At 42.4% G+C, this 24,014-nt stretch overlaps 1 pseudogene; it reads left to right on the top strand.

Moving 5' to 3' along the window:
* Positions 1-21,899: 21,899 nt before the first annotated feature.
* On the top strand, positions 21,900-22,719 carry LOC110291969 (non-selective voltage-gated ion channel VDAC1-like; annotated as a pseudogene).
* The last annotated feature ends 1,295 nt before the right edge of the window (positions 22,720-24,014 follow it).

Here is a 24,014-nt window from a genome sequence, read left to right as displayed (position 1 = left end):
TCAACTATGCACGCTCGGGATTTCCGGCACGTGAAACTCGGGCCTGGACAGAAAAATCCTTCATCGGGTCTGTCCATCTAGTCTCTCCCTGGCACCGTTTTCTCCTCCAGCTCTGACAGCCCTCAGATCAATCCTCCTAAGACATGTTTTGTATGAAGTCATACTTGATTTTAAATTCTTTACTTTCCCATAATCTTAGTACAGCCTGTAGTAGTAAAATCTGACCCTAAGGTACCTGTCTAGCTTTTCCTTGGTTATTTTCTTGATCCATGTAGGACCAGCAGCATGTGTAGACCCTGCTGGGCTTTGAGAGTCTCAGTGGTTCCTTTCTGTCTCTGGTCATACAAGAGTTTTTTAACTCTTACCTGGTAATATTTTGCTTACATTATTCTTAATGATATTTGACCTGCGTTCCTGTACTCCTCTAAGTGGTTTTGTTTTATTTCGTAAATCGAAAGACAATAACCCTTATCTTTCTGTTCCTGCAACATGCCTCTCCTATGGCAGGGTATATAGAGGCAGTTATCAGGATTTTAGAAATAAAAGCAGAAATTTAGTAGAGGAGAGCAATCAAACACATATAAACTTATCTCTAAAAATAATCTTGGAATCTAGTCATTACCTCCTTTATTATTCAAAACAACCTAGGAATTTAGTAACAGGAAAACCTTGAGTGGGGAAAACTGAGGGCATTAAAGTACTTGCCCAAATACAAGTCTTTGCTTCACAGCCCTGACCTCCAAAGGTGGAACTGCCCGATCTCATAACACAACTCTTGAGTAAGGGGCAGAGACTCACTGTCCACTGTTACGTGTTCAGAGGTTTCTGTAGGCGCTTGAGCTCTTAGAGGGGGAGCCACTAAGTCCTGCTCTTAGAAAACTAAAGGCTGAGGTCTCTAGTTTTGCTGGGGAATGAAGTTCAGCAGATAGATGCTTGTGAAACTCACAGAAAAGTCTGAATTTCTGTCCCCAGCACTGGAAAGGCAAAAACAATGAAAACAAACAAATTAAAACATTTCTAGCCTCCTGCAAAGGGAAGGATATGGAGTGAATTCTGAGGAACAGTGATTAGAGCCTAACTGGATCTCATATTCACAAAATGTTGAAAGAGTAAAGAAAGGTGCAGGTTGGACTACACTGTAATTCTGCATCTTTGGGCCCATCTATGCATTCACACACATGGAGGTGCCTCAACTACAAAGTGTGTGGTGTGGCAAAGCCAGGGAACCCAAGTTCTAGTCAGGACTGACAGGATGCTGGCTGCCCTACCCAGTGCTTAATCTGAAAGCTGCTAGCCACGCAGAGACTGGGGGAGAGACTTGGGTACCATATGCAGTTTAGTGATCTGAGAAAATGAGCATTGGCTGAAAAGCTCAGCTGGCTGTGTGCATTGTTGACTCGGAGTATTTATACACTATTGGTACTTTTATGCTTATGTAAAATATGATGTTCCCTGAGCACAGAGTTTTAGTGGGATGGGAACACAGTCATGGTATAGGACCCCTTTAGCATCAGCACAGGGCACAGGGGAAGGGCGGTCCCACCTCTCATCTCATGTTATCACGGGTCCGGACTGAGACATTCAGACTGTCCCTGAGCTCCTTTGCCTCATGACGATGCAAATTCCCCCCACACCCCTCATGAAGCAGCACTAGAATTTCCCGTGCACTTGCCTGCTTTTTTCCCTTTAGGTTAGGAGTTGACAAACTCCAGCAAAGAACTATACTGTAAATGTTTTAGGTTTGGCAAGTCATAGTGTCCACCCCAGCGACTCAGCTCTGTTATAGTAGCATGAAAGCAGTCAAAGACTTCATCTGTCCAATCAATGTATCACATTCTAATAAAACTTTATTTATGAAACGTAGCCAGTGGGTTCAATTTGGCTTATGAGAGGAGAGTTAAGCATCCTTTTATTGTATCCTGACTACTTTGCACAATAATGTAGACATTTGTTTAAGGAATCAGAAGGACATTATTTTAGCTCTGTCTTGCCAGAAAAATGGAGTTATTCGAGTAATAACACAACGCTATGTGATTCAAAAGTTACTTCCTGTCCATTCCTCCAAAGCACCTTACAGTCCTTTTAAGTTTTTATTTGCTCCCATTTTAGTCTACCATTCCTTTCAAAGGCTCTACTCAGCTTCTCTATGCATCCTGAGTATCAAGTAGCGAGGTGCTTGCTGCAGACATGCGGAGCTGTGGTTTCCTGTGTGCTCTACTGCTGAGAACAGGAGTAAACACTGTTCCCTCTGTGCCTGCAGCAGAGACAGAGTTGCACTGAGAGCAAGCTCATGCCTTGTTGATCAGTAAATCTGCTATTTATTGACCACTCCTGTCTTTCCACAGTGCACTGACAATGGGAAATACTGGCTTATTTGAAGAGATATCATTTATTTAGATTCATTTAATGGGGTTTCATGGGGCTTCTCAGACATAGTTATCTACCTCAAATTATGAAGGGGAAAGAGGAGGTTCACAAGGATTTGGCTTGTTCCTTTGCTAGGTAATGAATATAACATGGCAGGGGTGAACAGCTCTGTCTCTGGCAGCCACGTCTTTTAGCAGACATCATCAAGATGTGCAGGCAGACTAGTTCAGATACTTGAACTAATCCCTGGGAATTCTCATTACTCCTGGGAATATTTGAAAGGAAAAGAATATAACAGGAGAGATGTCTGACTTTTAAAGTGACCTCATGAAACCATAATTACTTCCACTCTTCCGAGGTTTAACTGTACCTTATGTAGCAATAGGCGATTTTTAGTTGGAATTGAGTAGTGCCAAACCCCAAAGATAGCACATACCATTAACTGGCCACTTGGGCCAGACAGAGGGAATAAGTTTGTCTTCCTCGTGCATAGGTCTGACACAGAACTCATAGAGCATTGAGACGGAGTCCCTTTTTAGGGCCAAACAGGCTTTTGACTGTCTGTGAATTGTAGTAAGAGTCTGTTGCATATTGAAGGTAAATGCAGAGCAAAGAAAGGGAGGAAATAAAAAAAAAATTAAAAAAAAAAGAAAGAGAGGAAATGGTTAATGAGAAGCGGGAGGAAATAGAAAAGTGAAAACAAAGTCTGGGACACAGCAATTATGCAGTAAAATAAACATGCGATGAGAATTATGAAGGAAGTTCATTTTGGTTTCTTTAACATTCTTCTAGACTAGATAGAGTTAGTTATTCCCCTTTTGCATACAAAGAAATTGGCCTGCAAAGGATTAAGTGATCTAATCCCACATAGAAGCAGAGAAGCCTGGCCATGGATCTAGGCTGTTCTCATTCTAAGAGCAGATTTCAAATGTAGGAAGAATGAATCAGATTAGAGAGGATATTACTTTGGGCAGAATTTCTTCATAGTAATTAGTATAGTCATGACATTATTAAAGATACAGATCAACTTGTAAAAAGCACACATTCTTACCCTGGTCAGTCAAAGGTATACAAATAAGCATCATGGTGGTGGGTGCTGCAGTCTGTCTGTGTGCTGAAACGTAGCCCAGGGATTTCTTTTAGGATCCTCTACAAGCCACATGGATACATTCTTCTGGGTGGTGTTTAAAAGTTGTATCTCTTTCTACCAGGTTCAAGTCCCCCCACGCCCCCCAGCCCCACATCCTGTTGGTTTCCCTTTTCCACAGATGGTAAATTTCCAGGCTGACAAAGTCTCACATCCCACCTGCTTCCCTCGGTGTGACCCAGTTCTGAATCCCATGTCGTGTTTATTTAGATATGTCTTGGAAACACTGCCAGTTTGTGTTCCTGTTTTCTTCGCTTGCAAATTCTCACTCAGGATACCCATACAAAACTGCTCTTCACAGCTATGTAAACAATTACCTAACCACAGAGAACATTTCAGATGCAAATCCCAGATTCAGGTATCTGTAGTGGGTGGTGCACTAGGGCTCACATCCTGGACTCTCTGCCCTCTCCCACATGGAGATGGTGCTCTTTGTTTGCACAATACCTTTGTACTCACGTTTTCTGCCCTGTTCAGCACATGGAGTCTGTTCCTCGGGCTCCTATCAATCGCAGAATAAGGAATTCTTTCATCTTATGGTCGATATTTCACATTTGTCTTCTGATATCTTTAGTCTGTTCCTCAGTTCCATCAGAAGCCCTGATCTCAGGGAAGGCTGGCCTTGGGTGTTACTGTCATTACCACCTTTGTCTGCACTGCTTTCTGCAAGGTTTTCAGTTCATTCCTGGTTCACAGTCAGAGGAAGCATCAGTCTAGAAGACCTTGAAAGTTATGTAAAACTTGCAAACTCAGAAGAAAATATTTTTTTTCCCCAAAAGACAAAGCAGTGAACAAGGGAGATTGATGTGGGTGAATTCCAAGAATAATAAATAATAAGTGTGCTCACGGAGACCAGAGCCTCCCCTCACCCGCTCTCTGGCCTCTGTCAGCATCTCCACATTGCTGCTATTCCCTGCAGAACTCGAGGATGGTGGGCATTGGTTCCTAAAGGACACGTGTATTAAAGCGGGAAGCCTGGATTCACGACATGACCAAGCTGCATGGATAAATCTCTCAGTCGTCAAGCTTATCTTTCCAGCTGTACAATGGGACCAATGAGTCCTGGTGACCTGTGTGGTCTGAGAGAGGTGGGAAGGAGAAAAAGCAGAAGTGATGAGAAAAATATTATGTTTATTTATGTGGGAGGAAGGGGCAAGGTCCACCTATCACAGTGGCAGGTAGGGAACAACTTTGCAAATCAGCTCTATCCTCCCCTGGAGATCCAGAACTAAGCTCAGCTTGCAAGGCTCCTCTCCTCACTGCGTTAACTTGCCGGCCCATTGTTTGTAAAATTCCATATCTTTATGAATAACATTTTATGGTCAATGGCATTTGAATATTCAGTTGTGTTGGGTACTTTAGTAACATTCTCATATCCCCACAAATTTTTTTCAGAGAAGATGTTTTCCCTGTAAGTTGCCAGTCCTTGCAGTAATTTCTATATTTTCCTGTCCCTTTGAGCCAGTTATCACAGATTCCAAATATTTCAAAAACTCGAAACTCAGAAACTGAGAGTCCATGAAGCTCCAGAGATGATTTTTTTGTTCTTTTTTTTTTTTTTTTTTTTTTGAGGCAGGGTTTCTCTGTATAGCCCTGGCTGTCCTGGAACTCATTTTGTAGGCCAGGCTGGCCTTGAACTCAGAAACCCGCCTGCCTCTGCCTCCTGAGTGGTGGGATTAAAGGCGTGTGCCACCACGCCCGGCTCTCCAGAGATTTCTTAACAAAGGATGAGCTGGGTTTCTTGCTTTGGGGTCCTGGGGAAACAACCCAATTCTTTATGGTGGATCTCTTTCACAAAGGACAGGTTAAGCATGGGGTACCCTTTGTCATAAGCAACCTCAAGGGAGCTGTGGAGAATGTGCTGGGAGGAGAGTGTGCCAGCTGATCCCTGCGCCTGCTGGCTGCTCTGGATCGGATCACATGGCGGGGAGTGTTCTCACCACTTACATTTTCCTTGGAGACATCTGAAAGGGCAAACTGTCAGAGATGACCAGTCTTTTCTGTTCTTACTTATTATTTTACAAAAGTACTTTGTGCTGGGGGGGCATGGGGAGGTTCCTCTGTCTAGGAGGGCCTCCAATAATGTATTAAGATATCTGTGAGCCCCAAGGGAAACTTCTGACTTACTAGTGTCATGGAGTCCTGGAAAGAAGACGAACTTGGGTCAGAGACAAGACTTTTGACCTAGTGCTACCTTCTACCTGTGTGATGTTGGAGTTAAGGTTTCACTTCTCTGGTCCTCTGTATCCTTGTCTGTGTGGTGTGGAAGAAGGAACACTCCTGGCACCTGTAGTCATCTCATTATTTCCTAGTGACCATCAATAGGTACCTTTTGAGACAGGTTTCTCTGTGTAGCCCTGGCTTTCCTGGAACTGTGCAGACCAGGTTGGCCTGGAACTCAGAGACTTACCTGCCTCTGCCCTCTAAGTGCTGGGATTAAAGGCATGTTCCACCACCACCTGTGAAATGTTTATAGGACACAGAAAGGACTAATTGATTGTGTGGCTGTGAATGATGTCAGGGAAAATTGGAGTTGGCAAACATCACAGACATAAAATAAGTGGAAAATTAAATCCATCGAAAGATCAGCAAGTATAGATGACAACAAAGGTTCAGAGCATTTCCTCCTCCAACTGGAGGTTCATCTCAATGCAGTTAACCTTTTCCTTGTTACATGGCCTGAACGTAGACCAGAGAGAGATAGCCTGGTGTGATGAAGATGGCTATCTCTAGCCTTGATTTTCCTCTCACCTCACCCTGTCAAGTGAGAAACACCCACTATCTGCTTTTGGTTTTGTTTATTGACCTCGTTATTCTTTTACTTCTAGGGATACAGCCCTTTAAAAAGGCTTGACTATTAGGGTTGAGAAATGCCCATAGAGACATCCAACTGGATGAGGCTCAACTGGAGGAAAGGAATGCTCTGTTGATTGATGGTGGCGAGGAGTGAGCCAGCACACCCGTGACTGGAGAGAATCATTAATGCTGCACATAGGCAGTGACTCAGGGTGAGTCGGCACTGATCCAGGGTTTATGGATCTTTTTGATGCTGGTCGATTCCTAGTCTTCACTTCTCTTCTCCCCTTGAGCTCTAGCCCTGCCATGGCTCATCATTTCTGATCGGATCCCACATTTTCCTTCCCTTAATCTACTTGCTTCAGTGACAATCCGCTACCCCAAGGGTCACACAGTCATCTTCAACTTGTGGGAAGTGGGCTCCTGAACCCCAGGACAACTGAGAATATATTAAAAATAAAATACTTAAAATATTATGACTTTTTGTGATGTGTGTATGTGTGTGTGTGGGGGGGTGTGTGTGGTGATAAAAGTGTGTAATTCTTAAGTGTCAACTTCTTACATGACAATATCATGTGACAGTATCAAAAGACTAGACACATGGTAGAGTAGGTTGAGGACAGGGAAGATGAGGGGAAGTGTGGGGTCATTGGGCTCTCTGTTCTACACCGAGGTCTTGCTACAAAATCTTTTCTTCCCATCCTTTCAAACTTCTGTTTTCATTTTCAAGAGCCCATTTGATGGTTAAACCTTTGTCAGAAATTTGGACAGAAAAAGCACATAGACAAATATCTTACATTAAAGTTGTTAGAGCACTGCCCATTGGTCACCATCTGTTTTCGCAAACGAAGATCTATTAGGAGTCCCCCACACTCACTCAGTGTTGTTCGTGGCTGCTTCTGTGCCTCAGTGGCAGACTAGGGTGACAGAGGCAGATGGTGGGTTCTGGTTGAGCAATACAATAGTAATAATACTAACAGCGTGTGCTATAACCCCGAAGGAACATGTTTGGTAAAAAGTTTGAGATATTATGTTGCAACTACTTGATGTTCAGTCTAATCAACTTATTTGTGTGTGTGCATGTGTGTGTGTGTGCGTGTCAGAGATAAGATTTGTCTTTCCAACTTAAATAATGATAGAATGTTTGATGTGATGCATGAAACAATGGTTTTCAATTTAGTGAATAACAAGTGCTAGAGCTCAGTCCCTCAGGCATGAGTGGATGAGCCTTCGGATTGCCTCACTGGTGTCTTGACCAAACTTCCATGCCACAGGGTCCCGAGGCAAATGCTAGAAGGCATCCCCCCATCCCTGATACATGAAATAAATACTGACAGAATTAGAAGAAATATAAATGCTTCAATAATAATAGCTGGATCTCACAACTTACTTTCAACAAAGGGCAAAACACCTAGACAGGAGATCAGCAGGAGACAGTAGACTTGGAAAAGAATAAACTGGGAGGCATCTATCAAACACCCACCTACAGTAGCAGAGATCAGTGTTCAGTAAGGGATGTGTGAATCCCTCTAATTAGATGGTAAAGCTGGCCTTGCTCAGTGCAGAAGTGTAGAATTCATGGAGAACATTAGCAGAACAGGAAAGAATCAAGTAGAAGAGAAACAGTTAACCCAGGAGTGTAGAAATCAAATCGTTCTAGTGAATAACCACTCAAAAGAAGAAATCAGAGGGAGTTGAAACTATTTAGACATGCATGAAAGTAATGATACAAAACACCCAAACTCAGGGAACAGGTCTAGAGCGGGGCTCCCAGGAGGATGTGAACCCGTAAAGGCACATGCTGAAGAGCATGGGCTCCATCAGTCAGCTAACTCTACCTTAAGACAGTGGGTACCAAGGAGAGGGGTAGATACAAAGCAGATGCAATGAAGGGGATTCAGGTTGAAGCAAGAAGATGGAATAGAGCAAAATCAACAGAAAAATGTCCTTTTTGATGAACGAAACCATACTTCTTAGGGAGACGAGAGAAGAAGAGAACAATGACTGATTAACATTTGCGATGAGTGGGAAGACTGGATTTATAGAAATAAGTCCTAAAGAGTATTATGAACATTTCTTCACCAACAAACTATGTGACATCAACAACATGGACCAATGCCTATACCCAAAACTCTGTTCTACGCTGTAAAAAAATAGAACTGTGTCTATTTACAGCAAGCTCAACAATAAAAAGAGCACAATCAGACTCCCAGGAGGCCTCTGTTGTTTTCTGAAATTTCACACCAGGAACTGGGGACAAATATCACTGGTCTCCCTGTGGCACCACAGGGGCTGTATGTGTTACCTGACAATCTGTTATCTGTCACATGGATGCACATGTAGCAACTCTGTGAGGAGTGGCCTGAGAACACCTGCTTACACATGTATTTACACACCTGTTTACATACCAGCTTACACAGCTGCACACACACACACACACACTGATGTGGTCTACAATTATAGAGCTGGTTGCTCTAAATAACATCCGTGTACTGCTGATCTTTCCAACTGTTTTTAGGGCATTACTCTTCATAACCCTGCCTCATAACTATTTCCTCATTACATATTATTTCTGAAAGGCTTCAAGAGAGGCAAACATGGAGACCAGAATGTATTCGTTGGCTTCTGCTGCTGTCCCTCAGATGTATGTAAAGGCTTTCCCGCTTGCTGGATCTTCTGTGGTGGTGGTGGTGGAAGAGTTTATGCAGCATGCCAGGAAAGTTCATGCAGACTTGTTGGTGATGATCCAGCAGTGCCAGGGAAGGCCTCTCCACCTTCCAGCACAGCTCTTCCTGTCTTGTAATCGATGTCTTTCTTCAAACCTTCATCCCGACCTCATTGATGTCACTAAGAGCCTGGGGAAGTGGTTTAGTTTGTGCAGTGTTTGCCTTGCAAGTATAAGGAACAGAGTTCAATGCCCCAAATCTACAGGAACAGCCAGGCACAGAGGAACAGATGGTAAGATGGGAGACTAAGACAGGGGCGTCCCTGGAGCTTACCGAACAGCTCATGGCCTACTTGGTGAAGTTTCCATGTAGACACATGGATACCTTCCCACACATGGCATAAACACATGCCTAAGAACTTTAAACCTAAGTGACTAGATGTGTCCTCTGTTGTCTCTTCTTGGCATCCAATAGTAGTTACATTGTATCATCTCATCAGTGGCTTGGTTGCATTGTATCATCTCATCAGAGGCTTGGTTACATTGTACCATATCATCAGAGGCTTGGTTACATTGTATCATCTCATCAGAGGCTTGGTTACATTGTATCATCTCATCAGAGGCTTGCCAGATAGTGTTAGTGCCTGAGTGACATTCCATTCCAGCTTTTTGCTTTTTACTAACAACACTGGCACTGTAGATTTGCTTATGAATAATTGTGCACAAATTTGACCTATCTGCAGAATAAGTTCTCTAGTGTGAACTTTCTGGTTCAAGGACATGTTCAAACTTTCATTAGAGATTGGCAGCTGCCTTCAGACTGGTTTCAGTTGGAGTAACTGAGTTCCCTCTTCTTGTGTGTTACTCAGGTCTTCCCCTTTAAGAGTTGCTGTTTTGTTAAGCTATTCTTTCTGTTTGAATTTCTCTTTCTTTTGCTGCTATGGCAGGAAATGTTAAGAGTTGGTGAATCTATGCCTGGCAAGATGACGCTGTAGGTAAAGGTGCTTGTGCTAAAGAGCAATGCTCTGAATTTTATTCCAGGGACTCACATTGTTGAAGGAGAGAATGGACTCTACTTCTCCAAGTTACCTCTGATCCTCACATGTGAACCATGCCATACATATATTCACACACATACATGCACACATACATGCACACATACACATAGATAGATAGATAGATAGATAGATAGATAGAGATAAAAGAGATGAAATTTAATAGAGGATACAAGATACAATCTGTTCGATTAAAGCAGCAGGAACTCATATTCTCAAAGGCATGTATGTTTGGGGGCTAGGGAGATGGCTTGGTGGATCATGCACATACAGCTCAGGTTGGATGGGTATGGCAGCCCATGCTTGGGAGGAGCACGTGGGGTAAGGTGTCTCTGGAATAAACTAGCGAGCTAGACTACTTGTATAGGCAAGCTTTAGGTTCAATTGAGAGACCCTGCCTCAAATATTTTAGGTGGAGAAAGGTAGAACAAGAGTCTTGATGTCAACCTCAGGCCATCACATGAAGACACAAACCCAGAAATATTCCCCACAAAGCGCGCGCGTGCGCACACACACACACACACACACACACACACACAAGCAGAACAGAAACAGTATGTATCACGTTAGTGCTTCAGTACTAAAAACACCTCACGTAGCAATTCATTTCAGTCATGAAATAAAGCTGATGATTTAGGTGCCTGAGTTCCAAGACCACAAGCATGAGCCACCATGCCTAGTTTTACTTTTTAAAAATTAATACATAATAAGAATTCCACGTAATATTTTTGACACAAGAGAAATACGCACACCTATCTTGGGTAAAAACAGTATTTTGGGGTTTCCTCCAGCCACATCTAATTTCAAGTAGCAAATTCCTTTCAGTTGTTTAACATATTTTTCCCAATCTACTGTGTGCAAAGCCTACAGGCCATGTAGGATATAGCCATTTGAGACATTGATCTCTACCCTTAGGCCCTCCTAAATCAGAGAGGAGTATAAGTAGATATACAAATCGTTACAATGTAATGCAGCTGTGTTAGTCCCACATGTGATTCCAATATAATGTTTGCTCTAGATAATCCAGTAGAAGTGGCTGCCCATAAATGCATGGGAAATGGGTTACAAGTAGATCATCTAGAAGGAAGCACTTAGGCTTCTCAGAATATACAGTCCTAACTGTGATGGGCTAGATTACATAGTTTCCTTTACAGTGGGACAAACATGATACATGTTCAATTGAAACTGTTGTTCAAGTTTTAACACTTGAAATTATTTTAGGCTTGTGATTTATGAGTCAATATCCTTTCAGGACACTGGGCTGCAGCAGTGAGGTGTAGACCCAGGTCATCCAACCACATGATCAAGCCAGACAACATCTCCTTCTCCACAGGCCATCATCCTAAAATAGGACACTTGGGAGATTAAGTAGGCATTTTTAATGTCTTTTTTTTCCTTAATTGAGTTCATGAGACTGCAACCCAAGTCAGAGGAGCAGCCCTTCTGAGGATGCATCTCATTCTCTTTCCTGTCCAAACTGTCACACGTACACCTGTGACTCTCTGTGCCATATATACACATACACACACTCACACACACAACATATACTCACAACACATTCACACACATACACAGTCACACACACATGCTCACACACACATACAAAAACTTACACTCAGACACAGACTATATATGTGTGAACATATAGTCTCACACACATGTTCACATACACCCTCACACGCAGAACACTCTCACATATACATATGCACTCACACTCTTTTTTTTAATACTTTTTATTAGGTATTTTCCTCATTTACATTTCCAATGCTATCCCAAATGTCCCCCATACCCTCCCACCCACTCCCTTACCCACCCACTCCCACTTTTGGGCGCTGGCGTTCCTCTGTACTGGGGTATATAAAGTTTGCATGTCCAATGGGCCTCTCTTTCCAGTGATGGCTGACTAGGCCATCTTTTGATACATATGCAGCTAGAGTCAAGAGCTCCAGGGTACTGGTTAGTTCATAATGTTGTTCCACCTATAGGGTTGCAGATCCCTTTAGCTCCTTGGGTACTTTCTCTAGCTCCTCCATTGGGGGCCGTGTGATCCATCCAATAGCTGACTGTGAACATCCACTTCTGTGTTTGCTAGGCGCCGGCATTGTCTCACAAGAGACAGCTATATCTGGGTCCTTTCAGCAAAATCTTGCTAGTATATGCAATGGTGTCAGCGTTTGGAGGCTGATTATGGGATGGATCCCTGGATATGGCAGGCTCTAGATGGTCCATCCTTTCATCACAGCTCCAAACTGTCTCTGTAACTCCTTCCATGGGTGTTTTGTCCCAAATTCTAAGAAGGGGCAAAGTGTCCACCCTTTGGTCTTTGTTCTTCTTGGCACTCACACTGTTACACATGCATACACACATACACACTCACATAATTCACATAAAACTCATACACACATACACTCACACACTTACACACTGACATACACGCTTACACACTCATACAACACTCTCACATACATACATACATACATACATACATACACACACTCATACACTCACACAAACTCACACACACACATGCTCACACACACACACACACTCCCATACATACACACACACAACATACACTCTGAGCCCTCTTACTGTAACCTACAGATATAATGTAGTTACATTATACATACAGATACTGAATGTGGAGTTCTGGCCAAAGACACAGAATATGGTTTTTCAAATACAAATATGTGGATCCCTGCATATGGCAATCACTAGATGGTCCATCCTTTCGTCACAGCTCCAAATTTTGTTTCTGTAACTCCTTCCATGGGTGTTTTGTTCCCATTTCTAAGAAGGGGCAAAGTGTCCACACTTTGGTCTTCGTTCTTCTTGAATTTCATGAGTTTAGCAAATTGTATCTTATCTCTTGGGTATCCTAAGTTTCTGGGCTAATATCCACTTATCAGTGAGTACATATTTTGCGAGTTCCTTTGTGATTGGGTTACCTCACTCAGGATGAGGCCCTCCAGGTCTATCCATTTGCCTAGGAATTTCATAAATTCATTTTTTAATAGCTGAGTAGTACTCCATTGTGTAAATGTACCACATTTTCTGTATCCATTCCTCTGTTGAGGGGCATCTGGGTTCTTTCCAGCTTCTGGCTATTATAAATAAGGCTGCTATGAACACAGTGAAGCATGTGTCCTTCTTACCGGATGGGACATCTTCTGGATATATGCCCAGGAGAGGTATTGCGGGATCCTCCGGTAGTACTATGTCCAATTTTCTGAGGAACTGCCAGACTGATTTCCAGAGTGGTTGTACAAGCTTGCAATCCCACCAACAATGGAGGAGTATTCCTCTTTCTCCACATCCTTGCCAGCATCTGCTGTCACCTGATTTTTTGATCTTAGCCATTCTGACTGGAGTGAAGTGGAATCTCAGGGTTGTTTTGATTTGCATTTCCCTGATGATTAAGGATGTTGAACATTTTTTCAGATGCTTCTCTGCCATTCGGTATTCCTCAGGTGAGAATTCTTTGTTCAGCTCTGAGCCCAATCAGCTTCCAAACGCTGACACCATTGCATACACTAGCCAGATTTTGCTGAAAGGACCCAGATATAGCTGTCTCTTGTGAGACTATGCCGGGGCCTAGCAAACACAGAAGTAGATGATCACAGTCAGCTATTGGATGGATCACACGGCCCCCAATGGAGGAGCTAAAGAAATTACCCAAGGAGCTAAAGGGAACTACAACCCTATAGGTGGAACAACAATATGAACTAACCAGTACCCCGGAGCTCTTGTCTCTAGCTGCATATGTATCAAAAGATGGCCTAGTCGGCCATCACTGCAAAGAGAGGCCCATTAGACTTGCAAACTTTATATGCCCCAGTACAGGGGAACCCCAGGGCCAAAAAGGGGGAGTGGGTGGGTAGGGGATTGGGGTGGTGGGTATGGGGGACTTTTGGAATAGCATTGAAAATGTAAACGAGGAAAATACCTAATAAAAAAATAAATTAAAAAAAATACAAATATGTGAATTTAGTAAGACTGTGTGAGCTGGTTGTAGCATTTGAGGGCTAGGTGGTTTAGTCTGTCAAAGGTTGGTAACGATGGTAGCAGAAGTAAATACTCGCATTTCACTCCAACATACAACAGAAAATGATATAAAAAGTTAGAAATTACCTTGCATAGAAAATATGCTCATCAGGGTTGGTAAAATAAGATTCCAAGTTTATTCTTTGAGACTTTCACATATATGAAATTTATTCAAAATTCAATATATGTATTGATCATATTCACTTCCCTACTCCACCAGAACCCTCCCAACACAGCTCCCGGCTATCTTCACGTGCTCTCAAAGTTCTTTATTTTTAATCCGCAGTGTTGATGTAGTGCTGAACATGAACACATGGGTATGGGGTAATTATTCCACTGGAGCACAGGCAACATGTCAATGGTCACATTTCAAATAAAAGACGACTTTCCCTCCGTCACCAACTGCCAATAGCTCTTCTGCCAGGGATGGATCATCAGGAACTCTCCCAGACCCTTCCTGACATTTTAACTGTAGGCATGTTATTGTACATTGTGTAAAGATTATTCATATATTATATAAATGCTGATTTCTGTGCCCCCTTGTCTTGTTGCAATTTCTATTCTAAGTTATCCCCAGCTTCAATGTGATTTGTCAATAAAAGCTTATCAGCCAGTGACTGAGAGGGAAAGAAAATAAGGTTGAACTTCCTCCAAGCCATGGGAGGGTCAGGAGAGAAAGGAAGTGAGGATTTGCCACAGGGAGAGTCCAGGAGACACCATGAGAAAATATTAAGAGAGCCAGATCAGTACCAAAATGCAACTACCACTGGGTTGTTTTTTTTTTTTTTTTACTAAGACGTAGCCAGATTATTCTAAGGTATTAAAATGGAGTAATACTGCTCAGTTGTTGTGCCCTAAAAGCTTGTTAGATAAATATAATAGTCCAGTGTCAGTTATTTGGGAGCTATCTGGGTTATCAGGAAAACCGAAACAAATACTTTATAAAACTGCACTAACATTCAACTGTCACGATTTTGCTCCAGTCTTGTGCAGGCAGTCACAGCTTCTAGGGGTTCATGAGTACAACAGCCATGTCAAGTCTACTGGGGGTTCATGAATATCATAGCCATGTCACATCTAGAGGACAGATTTCAAAGCTCCCCCCGTCCCCCGCATTGCCCAGCTCTTAGGTTTTCTGTCCCTGACCAAGATGCCAAAAATAACACACTGGAGAAGAGACACAGTGAAAGGTGCTGATTCACCTTGAGTTGAGCATGCAGAAAAACAAAATGAGATCCTGGTCCATAGCAAACTCTTTAGAGTTTTATTTTTGTTTAGTTTATTTTTCAGATATTTATTTTAAGTATTTTGCCTGCATGTATGTGTGGGCCCATGCCCAAAAGAGAGTGTCCAGTACTCTGGAACTGAAGCTATGGATGGTGATAAGCCACTGTGCGGATGCTGGAGACTGAGCCTGGATCTCCCCACAGAGCAACAGATGTTCTTAACCACTGAGCCATCTCTCCATCCCCCAACCTCATTAGTGTTTCAAGAGACGTAAATAGTGAACAAAATTATACAACACAGCTCAAGGGACAAAAGATGACTTGTAGGATGTAGTGTGTGGCCTGGATTGTTTTGTAAGTCTCATTTAAGAATATCTTCAAAGAAATACAATCTGGGGTAAAGGCCGAGGAACATGATAATACTGATCTGACCATGTTTCCATGTTCTGTGCATTTATGTTTCCTACCTGAAGCAAACGGTTGGAAATTCATAACTGCATGAATCGGGCAGAATATACTCTCAGTTGTTTTGCTGGCATAGGAAACAGAAACCCTAAGTCAAGATTTCTTTATCCCACCAGTGACATCAAGATTACACTTCAAGCTATATTACTTCTTCCTAAACTCCATGTGTCTGTGTTATTTTCATGTCTTACATCACCTTCTGAATTTCTGTTTCACCTTGAAGCCCTATCCCCAGACTCTCAATGTGCCTAGAAAGGGAAGCCTGGGGTTAAAGTATCTCTTGTCCATATAGGTACACAGGGAGAGATGGGGGCTCAGAATGCAGCTAGGATACCGGCCTTTCAGTAGAATCTTGATGTGGAAGAGACACGCCTTAGCAGGGCAACCCAGGTCTGGGAAAACCATGGGATTTAGCTGAAAACCACAACAAGAATACAAAGACAGAACAGCCCCAGCAGGGAAGGGTTCTCACAGTTCTTCTCCATGGGTGGCCAGGTCTTCTCTTCTCTTTTCTTTTCTTTTCTTTTCTTTTCTTTTCTTTTCTTTTCTTTTCTTTTGCACTACGTTTTATTTAAAATTTATTTTCATACATTTGAATTAAAATACACTACATCACTTTCTGCAATATTTATCCTTTAAAAATTTATCTAATATTTATTTCCAAATTACACATGAGACAGAAGGTGTGAAATAAAACCCAACTAGCTCAGGGAGGTAACTTTCTTTTCTTTTCTTTTTTTTAATGTTTTTTTTATTGGGTATTTATTTCATTTACATTTCCAATGCTATCCCAAAAGTCCCCCATACCGTCCCCCACCCACTCCCTCGCCACTCCCACTTCTTGGCCCTGTCATTCCCCTGTACTGAGGTATATAAAGTTTGCACGACCAATGGGCCTCTCTTTCCACTGATGGCAGACTAGGCCATCTTCTGATTCATATGCAGCTAGAGACACGAGCTCGGGGGGGGGGGGGGTTGGGCGGTTACTGGTTAGTTCATATTGTTGTTTCACCTATAGGATTGCAGATCCCTTTAGCTCCTTGGGTACTTTCTCTAGCTCCTCCATTGGGGGCCCTGTGATCCATCCAATAGCTGACTGTGAGCATCCACTTCTGTGTTTGCTAGGCCCTGGCATAGTCTCACAAGAGACAGCTATATCTGGGTCCTTTCAGCAAAATCTTGCTAGTGTATGCAATGGTGACAGCATTTGGAAGCTGATTATGGGATGGATCCCCAGATATGGCAGTCTCTAGATGGTCCATCCTTTAGTCTCAGCTCCAAACTTTGTCTCTGTAACTCCTTTCATGGTTGTTTTGTTCCCAATTCAAAGAAGGGGCAAAGTGTCCACACTTTGGTCTTCGTTTTTCTTGAGTTTCATGCATTTAGCAAATTGTATCTTATCTCTTGGGTATGCTAAGTTTCTGGGCTAATATCCACTTATCAGTGAGTACATATTATGTGAGTTCCTTTGTGATTGTGTTACCTCACTCAGGATGATGCCCTCCAGGTCCATCCATTTGCCTAGGAACTTCATAAATTCATTCTTTTTAATAGCTGAGTAGTACTCAATGTGTAAATGTACCACATTTTCTGTATCCATTCCTCTGTTGAGGGGCATCTGGGTTCTTTCCAGCTTCTGGCTATTATAAATAAGGCTGCTATGAACATAGTGGAGCATGTATCCTCCTTACCGGTTGGGACATCTTCTGGATATATGCCCAGGAGAGGTATTGTGGGAACCTCAGGTAGTACTATGTCCAATTTTCTGAGGAACCGCCAGACTGATTTCCAGAGTGGTTGTACAAGCTTGCAATCCCACCAACAATGGAGGAGTGTTCCTCTTTCTCCACATCCTCGCCAGCATCTGCTGTCACCTGAATTTTTGATCTTAGCCATTCTGACTGGTGTGAGGTGGAATCTCAGGGTTGTTTTGATTTGCATTTCCCTGATAATTAAAGGATGTTGAACATTTTTTCAGGTGCTTCTCAGCCATTCTGTATTCCTCGGGTGAGAAATCTTTGTTCAGCTCTGAGCCCCATATTTTAGTGGGGTTATTTGATTTTCGGGAGTCCACCTTCTTGAGTTCTTTATATATATATATTGGATATTAGTCCCCTATCTGATTTAGGATAGGTAAAGATCCTTTCCCAATCTGTTGGTGGTCTTTTTTATCTTATTGATGGTGTCTTTTGCCTTGCAGAAGCTTTGCAATTTTATGAGGTCCCATTTGTCGATTCTCGATCTTATAGCACAAGCCATTGGTATTCTATTCAGGAATTTTCCCCCTGTACCCATATCTTCGAGGCTTTTCCCTACTTTCTCCTCTATAAGTTTCAGTGTCTCTGGTTTTATGTGGAGTTCCTTAATCCACTTAGATTTGACCTTAGTAAAAGGAGATAGGAATGGATCAATTCGCATTCTTCAATATGATAACCACCAGTTGTGCCAGCACCACTTGTTGAAAATGCTGTCTTTTTTCCACTGGATGGATTTAGCTCCCTTGTCAAAGATCAAGTGACCATAGGTGTATGGGTTCATCTCTGGGTCTTCAATTCTATTCCATTGGTCTACTTGTCTGTCGCTATACCAGTACCATGCAGTTTTTATCACAATTGCTCTGTAGTACAGCTTTAGGTCAGGCATGGTGATTCCATCAGAGGTTCTTCTATCCTTGAGAAGAGTTTTTGCTATCCTAGGTTTTTGTTATTCCAGATGAATTTGCAGATTGTCGTTTCTAATTCGTTGAAGAATTGAGTTGGAATTTTGATGGGGATTGCATTGAATCTGTAGATTGCTTTTGGCAAGATAGCCATTTTTACTATATTGATCCTGCCAATCCATGAGCATGGGAGATCTTTCCATCTTCTGAGATCTTTAATTTCTTTCTTCAGAGACTTGAAGTTCTTATCATACAGATCTTTCACTTCCTTGTTAGAGTCACGCCAAGGTATTTTATACTATTTGTGACTATTGAGAAGGGTGTTGTTTCCCTAATTTCTTCCTCAGCCTGTTTATCCTTTGTGTACAGAAAGGCCATTGGCTTGTTTGAGTTAATTTTATATCCAGCTACTTCACTGAAGCTGTTTATCAGGCTTAGGAGTTCTCTGGTGGAATTTTTAGGGTCACTTATATATACTATCATATCATCTGCAAAAAGTGATATTTTGACTTCTTCATTTCCAATTTGTATCCCCATTGATCTCCTTTTGTTGTCGAATTGCTCTGGCTAGGACTTCAAGTACAATGTTAGGTAGGGAGAGAGTGGGCAGCCTTGTCTAGTCCCTGATTTTAGTGGGATTGCTTCCAGCTTCTCACCATTTACTTTGATGTTGGCTACTGGTTTGCTGTAGATTGCTTTTATCGTGTTTAGTTATGGGCCTTGAATTTCTGATCTTTCCAAGACTTTTATCATGAATGGGTGTTGGATTTTGTCAAATGCTTTCTCCGCATCTAACGAGATGATCATGTGGTTTTTGTCTTTGAGTTTGTTTATATATTGGATTATGTTGATGGATTTCCGTATATCGAACCATCCCTGCATCCCTGGGATGAAACCTACTTGGTCAGGATGGATGATCATTTTGATGTGTTCTTGGATTCGGTTAGCAAGAACTTTAATGAGGATTTTTGCATCGATATTCATAAGGGAAATTGGTCTGAAGTTCTCTATCTTTGTTGGGTCTTTTTGTGGTTTAGGTATCAGAGTAATTGTGGCTTCATAGAATGAGTTGGGTAGAGTACCTTCTGTTTCTATTTTGTAGAATAGTTTGTGAAGAACTGGGATTATATCTTCTTTGAAGGTGATTATATCTTCTTTGAAGGTCTGGTAGAACTCTCCACTAAACCCATCTGTTCCTGGGCTTTTTTTTTTTTTTTGGTTGGGAGACTATTAATGACGCTTCTATTTCTTTAGGGGATATAGGACTGTTTAGATCATTAACCTGATCTTGATTTAACTTTGGTACCTGGTATCTGTCTAGAAACTTGTCCATTTCATCCAGGTTCTCCAGTTTTGTTGAGTATAGCCTTTTGTAGAAGGATCTGATGGTGTTTTGGATTTCTTCAGGATCTGTTGTTATGTCTCCCTTTTCATTTCTGGTGTAATTCTGATAGGCTTGCCTTTATATGTTACTTCACCTTTTCCCCTTACTGCTTTTAATATTCTATCTTTATTTAGTGCATTTGTTGTTCTGATTATTATGTGTCGGGAGGAATTTCTTTTCTGGTCCAGTCTATTTGGAGTTCTGTAGGCTTCTTGTATGTTCATGGGCATCTCTTTCTTTAGGTTTGGGAAGTTTTCTTCTATAATTTTGTTGAAGATATTTGCTGGTCCTTTGAATTGAAAATCTTCATTCTCATCTACTACTATTATCCATAGGTTTGGTCTTCTCATTGTGTCCTCGAGTTCCTGGATGTTTTGAGTTGGGATCTTTTTGCATTTTCCATTTTCTTTGATTGTTGTGCCGATGTTCTCTATGCAATCTTCTGCACCTGAGATTCTCTCTTCCATCTCCTGTATCCTGTTGCTGATGCTTGCATCTATGGTTCCAGATTTCTTTCCTAGGGTTTCTATCTCCAGTGTTGCCTCACTTTGGGTTTTCTTTATTGTGTCTACGTCCCTTTTTAGGTTTTGAATGGTTTTATTCAATTCCATCACCTGTTTGGTCGTGTTTTCCTGCAATTCTTTAAGGGATTTTTGTGCTTCCTCTTTAAGGTCTTCTACCTCTTTAGCACTGTTCTCCTGTATTTCTTTAAGTGAGTTATTAAATTCCTTCTTGATGTCCTCTACCATCATCATGAAATATGCTTTTAAAACCGGGTCTAGCTTTTCGGGTGTGTTGGGGTGCCCTGGACTGGGCAAAGTGGGAGTGCTGGGTTCTGATGATGGTGAGTGGTCTTGGTTTCTGTTAGTAAGATTCTTATGTTTACCTTTCACCATTTGGTAATCTCTGGAGTTAGTTGTTATAGTTGTCTCTGTTTAGAGATTGTTCCTTTGGTGATTCTGTTACCGTCTATCAGCAGACCTGGGAGACTAGCTCTCTCCTCTGAGTTTCAGTGGTCAGAGCACTCTCTGCAGGCAAACTCTCCTCTTACAGGGAAGGTGCACAGATATCTGGCATTCGGACCTCCCTCCTGGCCGAAGATGAAGGCCCAAAACAGGACCTGTCCCAGAAGCTGTGTTGCTTCGGCCTGTCACAGAAGCTGTTAGCCTCTGTAGTCCACACTCTCACCTGCACAGACTAGTCTCAAAGGGATCTGGGAACCAAGATGGCTCCCCCAGGTGCTCCTGCAAAGCCCTCCCAGGCCGGGCAGACAACTATCCTCTGGCCGGGAAGGTGCCCGGATGTCTGGAGCCCGAAAAGGGGGCTGCCTCAGAAGCTCTGTGGCTCCCTCCTCTCCCAGAAGCTGTTAGCTTCTGTAGTCCATACTCTCACCTGTGCAGACTACTTTCGGCGGAGTCCCGGGTCCAAGATCAGCGAGGTGTTTTCTGTGTCTTACACATCTACATGGTAAGGAGATGTTACATGGGTTAAAGTGATAGGTACCGAGATTCAGCTGATTGAGCTTTAACCTCTTAATTGTGTGATTTGAGACTAAGACTTAGCACTGTTGGCCAAGTGCTCCACTGTGACTCATGCAGCACACTGGTCCTTGTTACATAGAGTTGGCGCAGAGGTGGAAAGTGTTCCGAACAAGGCTTGTCCCAGAGGGTTTGCAATAACATGACAACTTTTAAATCAATCGCCACTCTGTTATTTCAATTGATGCTGATAAGATAGAAAAAAATTGGCCATACATTTATGAAAGATTAAGTTATATAATAAACTGCTCACATAGGGCAGAGGAGCTGCTTAAGGAATGTCAACTATTACTTCCAAAATACTTCACAAGCAATTGTGAAAATGTGTTTAAAGCCCAGGGTAGAGAGCAGAATGGAATCGATGTTCAAGAAATGGTCTGTCAATGTGGAGATACTTTTTGTACAAACTTACATTTACGTTGCAGTGTAATGTAACATGAAGGGCGAGGCAGCGTTTGTCCACATTGCTATTAAGATTACCTATGTCACTCCACCTCTCAGCTGCAGCCCTTCTGTACTGCGGCTGCTCCCCCAGTCAATGAGGCTGAGAAAAATGGCTAAGTCTCAGACCTATGCTGATCTTGGCAAGTCTACCAGGGCCACAGGATTTGGATTAATACAACTGGATTTGGAAACAAGAGACCTCTGAGAATGGATCAGAATTTATACCAGTTAAGGCTCAACCAACATGAAACCCATCAAAGAGAACCGAAGCCTGGAAATCAGGTCCAGATGACTAGAGAAGGGCCTGATGTTTATGGAGAAGTGAAGACAGACAACACCCTGGGCACCGAGGTCACTGTAGAGGACCAGCTAGCACATGGACTGAAGCTCACCTTCCATTCATTCTGCTGCCCTAACACTGGAGGGTGGGGTGCTAAAATCAAGACAGGAGACAAGAGGGAGCATATCAATTTGGGTGGTAAATGGGCTTTGATATCTTCTGGCACTTGTGCTGGGGTTATGAGGCCTGGCTGGCTACCAAATGAATTTTGAGACCTTACATTCCTGAGGGACCCTGAGTGACTTTGCAGTAGTCTGTAAGATGGACAGACAAATTCCAGCTTCATACTAAACTGGATGATGGGACTGTTTGATGGCTCCATTTACCAGAAGGTGGAAACTGCTGTCAGCCTCACCTGGATGCCAAAGGGTTGCCAGAAACAGTAACATTCACTTCAGAGTAGCAGTCAAGTAGCAGGTTGGCCCGGGCCTGCTCTTCAGTCAGTGTGAACTACTCCAGCCTGATAGGCTTAAGGTACACTCAGACCCTAGGGCCAGGTACCACACTAACGCTGTTGTCTCTGCTGAGTGGCAAGAACATTAATGTGGGCGACCATGAGTTTGGTCTAGGAATGGGATTTCAAGCATAAGTGAATTTTAAACTACTTTGCAGCATAGCTACCTTCAGAACTTGGTGTATCTTCTAACGTTGTGTGTTAGGGCTGCACGGATTGATAAATACCACATTAGGTTAGGCTAAGAATGACTTGGCTGTAAGATGTTTCCATTTCACAGTGCAGAAGACGCTCCTTTCCAGCAAGGGTCGTTTTAGCTGCAGACATGGGGTGGGGAGGATCCCTCTAGAGATGCCCGGCTGCAAGCATGAGATGGGAATACAGGGGCCGATTGTGAATCTGTGTCCACATATAAGATGGTGACTTCCTGAGCATCAGACCTTGGTGTTCAGGCTGTAACTGCAGAGAAAGATGTGAAAGAGACTTTTAAACACAGATCTCCATTGCTGATTCCACTCTAGCCTAGCAATGCCTGTTTTACACCACGAGAAGTCTGGCTGTGGCTATTCCTTTTTTGCCATTTTTGGGTGGTGTGAGTGGGCATAATGGAGTCAGTCATTCAGGACTTATTCTTCCTTGTGTTATAGTATGACTTTTCTCTACTCCCCTTCCCTTCCTTCCTTCCTTTCTTTCTTCCTTCCTTCCTTCCTTCCTTCCTTTCTTTCTTTCTTTCTTTCTTTCTTTCTTTCTTTCTTTCTTTCTTTCTTTCTTTCTTTCTTTCTTTCTTTCTTCCTCTCTCTCTCTCTCTCTCCCTTCCTTCCTTCCTTCCTTTCTTTCTTTCTTTCTTTCTTTCTTTCTTTCTTTCTTTCTTTCTTTCTTTCTTTCTTTCTTTCTTTCTTTCTTTCTTTCCCTTTTCTTGGCCACTGCACCAGAGTATGAAGTAGCCTCTCGGATCTCCAGCTCTGAGCTGGGCAGTTGACGCTGGTCTCACCATGACAGCACTAGGAATCTAAGCTGACTTCTGTTATATCCTCACCAGTCTATTTTTCTTAGTAGTTTCATGGGTATATTATAAACTTCTCTATTTGTGTAGAATTAGATCTCCCTTCAAATGCTGTAATTAATATCACTTAAAATGAAATGAATATTGAAATGTGAAAAAATTACTTATGAAATAAGTAGTGAACTTCGCCATCCACTCATTCTTAGGATTCTTCCAAATGATCTCCATTTTTGACATTTGTGAGGGGCACCAGGGGCTCCCTCTTGACTTTCTCTTCTTGTGCAAAGCTAGCTTTTTTTGGGAGACTGGCTCTCTTTTGGAAATATTTGATATGCTTTCAGAAAGAGCCTGATTTCCCCATGGAGCTGCAGTAACCAATATCACCGTGTGGTTCCTAGTGCTCGAGAGACACAGTCACTACACGCCC

The sequence above is a fragment of the Mus caroli genome, unplaced genomic scaffold (genome assembly GCF_978045245.1).
Source record: "Mus caroli unplaced genomic scaffold, Mus_caroli_1 scaffold_3, whole genome shotgun sequence".
Lineage (NCBI taxonomy): Eukaryota > Metazoa > Chordata > Mammalia > Rodentia > Muridae > Mus > Mus caroli.
The sequence above is the reverse complement of the archived record's forward strand: the minus strand, read 5'-3'. Positions and strand labels throughout refer to the sequence as shown.